Below are 10,051 nucleotides of genomic sequence, written 5' to 3'. Positions count from 1 at the left end.
AATATTTTATAAATAAAAGAATATCATGTTATACATTATAAACTTCATTGTGTTTCTTAGCAGGCTAATTCAAAATAAGATGGAGAATTCAGAATATGATAGCAAATTCTTTATATTTATATGTTTCTATGTATTTTAATTTAATGCAATTAACGTTCATTTTGTAACTAGAGAAAAATATGACTATATGAATATTATATTATTCTCTACAGTACATACATCAAAGAGCATGAATATATAGTTTTGAAGAAACATAGAAGTAAATGAGACTGTAAAGGCTTTATGGTGAAATCTTGTATGAGTGTCTGCTTCAGATTTAAACCATCTGGAAATTCTATCTCATAATCAGATAAGATGGGTGTTTGTCCTGGAGCCTAACTCAATTTGAAGGCCATGCCAAGGACTCAGCCAGTGTTGTTACAGGCATATCTTGGCTCAACCAGGTTGTATCAATGAAAATGAGATTCATGCCCCTGAGGCAAACACTGAGGAAAAAAAGAAACAATTTTTACAAATTAAATTAAAAAAAAAACAGACCATCTCCAAGAGAGCAAGATACATTATGTTCTTGACCTGAGAAAGTTATGGGATAATGGCTGTTTGCTGAAGGACAAGCGTAGAGAGGATACATGGCAAAAATATTATTTTTCTATTGCAAAATAAACTATCCAGAGACATAACAAAACTCAACTGACCACAGGGGGCCTTTCAGTCTGAGACAGATTCCTACAGCTAGAGAAGCAGAACTAAAGTCAGTCAAAGGCCAGAGATCCAATCAGGGAAATGTCAGTTTGAAAAATAGTAAGAAAAAGTAGCATGTGAACTCAGAGTTTCAGAAACTCCTTGGCATTTGCCTGTATAAAAACGTAATGGCTTCAGCAGAGTTTCCATTTTCTCTGTGGATGGATAGATGCAGGGAAGAAACAGCAGATAATAACGGAGCAGGCAAGATAAGTGAGGAGCCAGTCGTTGGTGATGAGAAGGTAAGGGATCCAGAACAATTATGGACACTTTCTTCATTTTTTCAAAAGGTGACTTTGAACACATGGGAAGATGAGAAGGTCCCAACTGAAAAATTCTGTTTTGTTGGTGTGTTGTTGTTAAAGTATTGTTGACAAAAAATACTATATCAGTTTTAGTTGTACAGCATAGTGATTCAGCACATACACAAGGTCTTTCCAGAAGGTATCAAGCCATATATTGTTGAAAACAGAGACATTTATTGAAGAAGATACAAGAAACATTGTTCATAGGATAACAGGATCTCAGTCCTCTTCAAAGTAGGTAGCGTAGAACCTCACACAGTTCTTCCAGTCTCCATCAGCTCAGCTGCCTTATCATATTTCCCTGAATCTCATTGGCATTCTGAAATCTCTTCCCTTTCAAAAGTGATTTTAGTTTTGGGAAAAGCCAGAAATTGCAGGTTGAAAATCTGGGTTGTAGTGGGGCTGAGTGACCTGGGTGATTTGATGTTTCTCCAAAAATCTCTGCATGAGACATGATGCATGAGGAGGCATGTTGTCATGATAAAGCTGTCAGTGATCAGTTGCCCATAGCTGTGGCCTTCTGAATCATCTGAATAGTTTCCATGTAGGAATATTTAAGCTTAATGCAAAATCTGATGCAGATTTACTTCTCTACTCACTCAGTCATTTTGAATGCAATAGCCACACAGTACACATGCGCACTCAACTGCATCTACCACCCCCACTGACTACAGTGAAGTCATTGTTCATGCATGTGCATTCCAGTCCACTCTCCTTGGTTGTCTCACAAACCATTCTTGTTATATTAACAATAGCTGGAATTTTTGCAGACTTCCTTGTATACCTTATGATATGATCATGATGGTAAGTCCAGTAACCATTCATCACCATACAAAGTTATCATAGTATTATTGAATATATTCCCTGTGCTGTACAATATATCTAGTGGCTTATTTTATAACTGGAAGTTTGTACCTGTTATTTCTCTTTTATCTTCTTCACCCATCTCCCCACCTACTTCCTGCTGGCAACTTCAGTTTGCTCTCTGTATATATGAGTCTCTCTGCATTGTTTTGTTCATTAGTTTTGTTTTTTTAGATCCCAGATATAAGTAAAATGAAACATTATTTTTCTTTCTCTGTCTGACTTACTTCACTTAGAATAATATGCTCTAGGTCAATTCATGTTGTCACAAATGGTATTATTTCATTCTATTTTATGGCTAATATTCCATTGTGAGTATGAGGATATATATATACTCACATTTTCATGATTTGTTCATTTATTGATGGACAGTTAGATTGTTCCCATATCTTGGCTACTGTAAATAATGCTGCAATTAAAATAGGGTGTATATATCTTTTCAAATCAGTGTATTTATTTTCCTAGGATAAATATCCAGAAATGGAAATGTGTAGTCACATGGTAGTTCTGTTTTTAATAATTTGAGGAACCTCCATAACTGTTTACCATGGTGACTGCCCTAACTTGTAATGCCATCAATAGTGTTCCAGGGTTCCCTTTTCTCCACCTCTTCACCAACACTTGTTTGTTAACTTCTGATAGTAGCTATTCTGACAGGTATGAGATGGTAACTCTCATGGTTTTTATTTGCTTTTTCCTTATGATTAGTGATGTTAAACATCCCTTCCTATGATAATTGGCCATCTGTGTTCTGTTTGGAGAAGTGTCTGTTGAGGCCCTCTGATCATTATTTAATTTGTTTGCTTCTTTGTTTTGTATAAGGTTGAGTAGTATGAGTTTTTATACCTTTTGGGTAGTAACTCCATATTTTTTTATTTTAGTCCTTACCCAAAGACATGTTGATTGGTTTTATACATAGAGAGAAAAGAAACATCAATGTGTGAGAGAGACATTAATAAGTTGCCTCCCTTACTTCTGCAACCAAGCATCAAACCCGCAACCCAGGTACGTGCCCTGACCAACGATAGAACTCGCAATGTTTTGGTGCACTGGAGAACACTCCAACCACCTGAGACCCCTGGCCAGGGCGTCTCCTTACACTTTTTAAAATGAATTATCAGCAAGTGGGAATTCATAGGCAAAAAGTGAGGACATGATTGTGAGGGAGGTAGTGTGCCAAGTGAAAATATTAAATCAGCTTTGAAAAGAGTGGAAAACTAGGATTAGCAGAGAAAAGTAGTAAGATTACCAGGCAGTGTTGAAAAATCATGGATTTTTTTCTAAGTTATTTATGTCAACACAGAGAAAGAAGTTACTGTTATAAAAATGGGTGCAAAAGAAGCAAATAATTAATGAACTTGAATATTTACAATAATTAGCCAGAAATTTAAAATAAATAAAAAGGAAAAGAAGAACAAAGAGAGCTTGCAACTGATGAATTGAGAAAAAGCTTTCTTAGAGCAGCTCAATTAGTTGACTGTCTTGATTAGGCCAAAATTTAGAGCTTTGGGGAATTTCTGTAACACTTAACAAGCTCTATAACTCTATATAACTTCCCAATAGTGTTATTTTATTCTCAAATTGTGGCAAAAGATTCGGAGCCTCTATGTATTTGATTGAAAAAATGAATTAAACCCAAAATAAAGTGCTGCTTTATTATAATTGTTATTGCTGACATATTATTACTATTAGTTGTTGTTGTACAGATAAACCTGTTTCTTGCAGTAGCACCACAATCTTCATTATTGTAGTATTAAAAGTTGCATTTTTCCCCAAAATAAAACATCAGCTTTGTCATCAGCTATGTGAATTTTAGGCCACATAGATCTATTTTTCCTTTTTTGGAATGTGAGACATAGACTATATGCTGCTCAATTTCTCCCTAAAGAGACAAATATGATTTGTCTGCCATTAAGGCACTCCCAAAAGTGTGCTGATATGCTGATATCTGAGAGTATGAAGACTAGATTTGCTTTTGTTGCATAGAATGTTTTCTACTTGCATTCTTGTATTAAGTTAGCTCAGTGGAAATTATACACCTGAACCACATTACTCTGCCCTTCTCCAACTACAGAGCTCCCTCTGCTTGACAAAGCTTTGTCATTAAACTCAGTCTTCACCCAGAGGTGCTATCAAAACAGTAGTAAAAGAAACTCTTCATTGTTGAGAATATGATTGATTTTGAAGCTCATCACACCAACATGCAAAAGCCCCTATGGTATATTAAGAAGATAACTAATGGAAGATTTCTCTTGATGAGCCAGTCTACTTTGAGCTACTAGATAATAAACGTCTCTTACATATCAGGTTAGTTCTTTGGTCTTTCTACTCAGTTCTTGAACTTTTGCTATTTCCTAGTCTTCAGTCTTTCTCTTTTGTGTTTCTTATTCTCTTTCTCCCCCTATATTTAAAGGAGACCCTTTAAATTGATTTTGGAATTGAAGATCTATGTAAAAGCAGCACAGTAAAGCAAGCACAGATCACCTCTTGATTCAAATTAAAATAGGCTGATTGATTCTATTGGTTTATTTTATATAATTAGTTTGAGCAAATGTGGAGCTATTGGCATATATTAAAGGGAATGCCAGGTATTTATTCTCCTAAATACATCAAAATACTAATACATAAAATAAAACCTGCTTTTTATTTCAGTTGAAGGAAAGAACTGAGACCTTGCCTCAGCTGTGGACTTTTAAGTGACCCTGGTCTATGAGATGGAGAAAAACTGCACTTAGTTTATAATAGTACTCAGAGTAGTTAAAAAGTTTTGTCTTATAAACTTTCTACATGAGAGTAGATTTAGATGATTCTATTTTATGTACCCATATTTATAGTGGTAGTTGTTTTATAAAAATGTGTAAATTCAAGATCCACTGACTGACAATTTTGATAATGTTTTAAAGTAATAAATATAAACCACATATGAAATGATATGGGGGAAATGTTGTATTTTAAGTGTAATTTAAACAAACATAAAGAGATTAGGTAAGCCAAACACTGATAGTTTTTTTCATGTTTTTTCAAACTTTATCTTTATCCATGATCTAAAAGAGAGCGTCTAAAATTGGGACATCTGTAATGTTTTCAAAAAAACAAAGTTGGAATATGCTCTTCTTACTTTGCTTCCTCTCATCCTCCCTTCCTTCTTGTCTTTCTTATATCCTTTTTTTTTTTCAGTTTGAGACATTATTTTCTATTGCTTATGTCAAATGTAGACATTTCTACATTAGATATTAACATTAAATAAATTTTCTCACATCCATTCTCCAATAACATTTCTCCTTCTGCCGTATTCCCATTAAATTAGATTATAATTTTAGCTCAACTCATACTTAGTTTTCATATTATTATTTTCAGTCTTAACTCACAGCTCACCTATTTAATGGATCTGAATTTTATTTCAACTGTGGTATAATTTTAGTTTGTTTTTTATTTTTATATTTTAATTTTTGTTCAAGTTACTATGATTAATTCAATTCCTTGCTTGATATTTTCCTCTTAAAGAAAGGAAGCAAATTATATTCCCTCAGAATATTCAAGATTTTATCTCATTTTTAAAAATTTTCTATTTTTGTTCTTATTTGCAATAGCCAAGTGCTGGAAACAGCCTAAGTAGCCATCAGTAAATGAGTGTATTAAAAAACTGATTCATTTACACAATGGAATACTACACAGCAGAAAAAAAGGATTCCCCATCTTTTGCTATAGTATGAATGGAACTGGGGAGTCTTATGCTAAGTAAAATAAGACAGTCATTGAAAGAGAAATACCATATGATCTCAAGTATAAGTGGAACCTAATCAATAAAACACACAAATGAGCAAATAAAACCAAAGACATGGAAATAAAGAACAAGCTGACAGTGACCAGAAGGGAGGAATGAGAAGATACTGGGGGAAAGAAAGGGAAGGGACAAATCAAGGAACATGAATAGAGGACTCATGGGTATGGACAATGGGAAAGGGACTGACTATGGGAGTTGGGGAAGATGAGGTAGGGGAGAGCAATGGGGAAAAAGGTGAGACGACCATAACTAAACAACAATACAAAATTTAAAAAAATACCTGGCTGGCATAGCTCAGTGGATTGAACGCGGGCTGCGAACCAAAGCATCGCAGGTTCGATTCCCAGTCAGGGCACATACCTGGGTTGCAGGCCACAGCCCCTAGCAACAGCACATTGACGTTTTTCTCTCTCCCTCTTTCTCCCTCCCATCCCTCTCTAAAAAATAAAAATAAATAAAATCTAAAGAAAAAATTTAAATTTAAAAAACAAAAGTTATATGACAGCTCAATTTCTAATGATTTTCTTTTCTCTTTTTGTTTACCAGCTTCTCTAAGATATTTTGCTTATTGCTACTTTTTTTACAACATTTTAACTGATATGGCTTATAATGAAGATTTTTTTTAGCAGTTACTGACAGTGCCCTCAGCAGTCCTGGGATCTGTCTATTGTTTCAATAGGGTTGGGTGGGACAGATCTAGGTGTGTCCCTTCTTTCCAACTACCCTCCAAGTTTTTTTCTAGTCACCATCTTTGGAACCACCTCAACCATCTTCAGCCTCTAAGACCAGCCAACACTGTTTTCCTGACTTGATTTCTTCATTGATGAATAACCATGAGATCCCACATTCATCAGAATTATTCTTTGAAGGTAGAGGCCACTGTTAACCACCTGGTCAAGCTGCATCTGTGGGCCTCCTATAACTACCTCTCTCTAAGCCTCTGTTTCAATTGTGAGGATGTGACTCTGCAGGGCATGGGCCACTTCTGAGAGCTGACGGAGGAGAAGCTTGAAGGTGCAAACTCAGTGCAGTCTCTTAAAGCTGCAAAATCAGCGCAGTGGCCACATTATCTTCAGGAATTGGTGAAAACTTCCCAAGATGTGTGGGGTGAAATGCAGGATGTCATTGAAGTTGCCTTGGTCTTGGAGAAGAACCCAAACCAGGTGATTTTGGATCTGTATCTCCTGGGTTCTGCCTGCACAGACCCTCATCTCTGTGACTTCCTAGAGAACCATTTCTTGGACGAGGAGGTAAAACTCATTAAGAAGATGGACAACCACCTGACTAATATCCGCAGGCTGGCTATCAATATTTGGGAGGCAAGCAGGAAAAGCAGGACCAGGTTAACAATGATGAAAACCATGTATTCAAAAATTATTAGAAATTTTTAAAAAGTAAGGGCATAGCATTAAACCAAGGGTGAAACCCTTTTGAGTATGAGCCTTGGGTGTCAACACAAGTGGCTCACCTATGTAGCCAGCAGAAAAGTTAACAGGTTCTTGAGTACATAGACTTTCACATGATCCCTGCAAAGACTTAGTGAACAACAGACATCTCTCCAGCCATAAGTATCCTATCTCCTCCTGGCAAGTGTCAAGAACGGTATTCTGGCTGTAGAGCTAGGGTGGTGGTGAAGAAGTAGAGGTTCTGAGGCCTAGTATTCCTTTAGACTTTCAATAAATTTCTCTGCTTTCAGTCACAGGTATATTTTTTAATTCACTCTGCATAATCAGAAACTAGACTTTAAAAAGTTAACTGTCTAAAACATTTAGAAACATCTTTTTTTTTAAATATTCCAATTGAATGGGGGAGGTGGGGAAGGTAGGATGGAGGAGAGTAAGGGAGAGGTAGAAAAAAAGAAATAAAATAAAATAAAAAAACATTTCATATTACAAAATCTATAGGCTTGTATTTCTATGAAACAGTCTTTCCTCCCCTCTGTTCTTTGATTTTTTTTTACCTGAAATAGATTTAAGAGGGAATCTAGATTATGTCCCTCATATTGTGAGTGAACTAATTAAAACTCAGCTAAATGAGTGTCATTCATGTCATTATGTGGCTAGCCAGAAGTAAAAAATTGTCACAACTTTTAAATATTTTCTATAGACGTAAGTATTCAAGGATTAATTAACTATCATTTAAACATAAAAAATATAATTTTTCCTGAAAATTTTAGTCCTTACTTGAAGAAAAAGGATACACAGGAAAAGTAGTGCATTTCACACTATGAGAATTTAAACATGATTTTTGATAGATAACAGGAAGTCAGGATCATGGCTTTGGAATTACATTCTAATGAGAGAAAATGGGCTTCCTAGAAATTGTTAAATGCTTCTATTTCAATACATAAAACATTTATGTTGTTAGGAAAATAAAGAGTAAAACTAAATTATTTTTAAATTATCTTAAAATTGTGTATTTTTACCTTTCTAATGAGTATTTTTGGATTATTCTCTCTAGATCACAATTAACAGAAACTCTTTTTGTGGCATTTTATATTTTCCTATATCTTCTCTAAAAATTCCAATTAGTGATAACTTCCCTTTCCAGAATAGAACTTTAATAAAAATAATAAACCAATAATATAATCTGAATTAAATACTTTCATTTAATTTTATGAATATTTTATACCTTCATAAAATATGAATGAGCACAAACATAAGAATGTTATTCATTTTATTTATAGATTATAAATACTTCTTTTAGTGAGACAGATACTGAAAACTTTTCTCTGAAACCATTGCTGAGGCAAAGCAGCATCTGCATCTTAAATCTGACCATTTTGGCACACACGTTCGATTTATACACATAATCCAAGTAAGTCGGTAGTATTCTTGAACCCATCTTACTGTTTCAGTAATAAATAGAATTATTCATTTTGAAGTTGTTTTTGAAGTATGAACAAGGAGGTAGAACTTCTCGGCATTTTTTCCCCACTCCTTTAGGAAGTTTTTTCTATGTATAGAATGAAATCTTATGCTTTTTGAAGTCAAACCTTGCATTGCTATTTCAGAAAAACCTCAGCTGGTGTTTGTACAGTGGGATGATTTGGCATCGCACAGTATTAAAAAGGAACCATGGCATGCTATCTTAAACACTGATACACAAAAAGGACAACTTTTTCGTTGCTGGTTTATCTTTTATGCGCATACAGCTCAAAGCAAACTTTTCTGTCTCAAATTTAAAATCATATTTTTATCATGTATTTGACAAAGTTCTCTTTCTCATCTCATCAAAAAGAATTCCTCTTAGTTTAATGTAGCACTAAATTGGATTTTGAAGTTAAAATATCTACCATCCTCAGATGCTTACTTAGTTGCAAGAATATCCTGTATTCTTCTCTCACTAGCACATACCAATTTAGGTTGTAGTAACAAAATATAGATATGGCATTTTAATTATAAACATGGCTTCTTTTAAAATTCTTCCTCAATTTTTAGTGATGTGCTTGTGGTACTTGTATAGTATGAATGTTATAAATGCCATTCATAAATTATACTAATGTTTAGCTGCATAGGTTGTGAAATAAAAGGTACATAGAAAAGAAAAATATATATTGCATTCCTCTTTGGTAATACACCCTTTACGTAGATTATCATATATAATCTTTATAAAACCACACATATAAAAGTATTATTATTACTATTATTAAGAGAAACAGAGGTTTAGAGAAGTTAAATAATGTGCACCAATAAACAGAAGTAGCATATCTCGGGTCTCAAATCCAAATTTTCCAACTTTAAATCCTAACATGTCTTCCAATTAGAATTTTGAAGGATGGTTAGGAAGAATAGAGAGGGAGAGGTTGGAAGTTAAAGATAAAGAATCAAATGGAGACAACTGCAATAGCATAAACAATAAAATATTTTTAAAGACAATCAGTTAGGAAGGATGCAAAGAGAGAACTTAAAAGATTAGATGGCCAGATTTAAATGTGACATTATCTTGCCACATGTTGAACGAAAGTTTTAAGAAGAATGATGCATTTGGGGAAATATGAGGGAAGTAAATCTGTTTTAGTTAAATTCAAAGTAGGTTATAACTAATTACAAAGGGCAAGAAGGCAGTTGGTAAAACTAACAAATTTCTCAATGGAGGCCTGCTACCATGCTTCCCTAACGCAAGTCCAGTAATGACTTTGAATGAGCAGTTGTCTCTGAAGGACAATAGCAAATTTGAATATGCAGAAAATCACAGACAGAAGAGATGGATATCAGAGAACATGAGAGATTAACATGATTTACATAAGGGGGATCCACTAAGTCTAGTATAACTGGACTCATCCCAAATTTAAATAATCTCTATAAATTCATGTTCTCAGTAAACAAAATGTCAAGTGAATAGTACCTATAATTTT

General features: G+C 34.3%; 1 pseudogene; it reads left to right on the top strand.

The window, feature by feature from the left end:
* Positions 1-6,527: 6,527 nt before the first annotated feature.
* LOC118497463 lies at positions 6,528-7,085 on the top strand (annotated as a pseudogene).
* The last annotated feature ends 2,966 nt before the right edge of the window (positions 7,086-10,051 follow it).

This window comes from Phyllostomus discolor, chromosome 11 (assembly GCF_004126475.2).
Source record: "Phyllostomus discolor isolate MPI-MPIP mPhyDis1 chromosome 11, mPhyDis1.pri.v3, whole genome shotgun sequence".
Taxonomy (NCBI): Eukaryota; Metazoa; Chordata; class Mammalia; order Chiroptera; family Phyllostomidae; genus Phyllostomus; species Phyllostomus discolor.
Note: the sequence above shows the minus strand (reverse complement) of the source record. Positions and strands in the feature narration are given on the sequence as shown.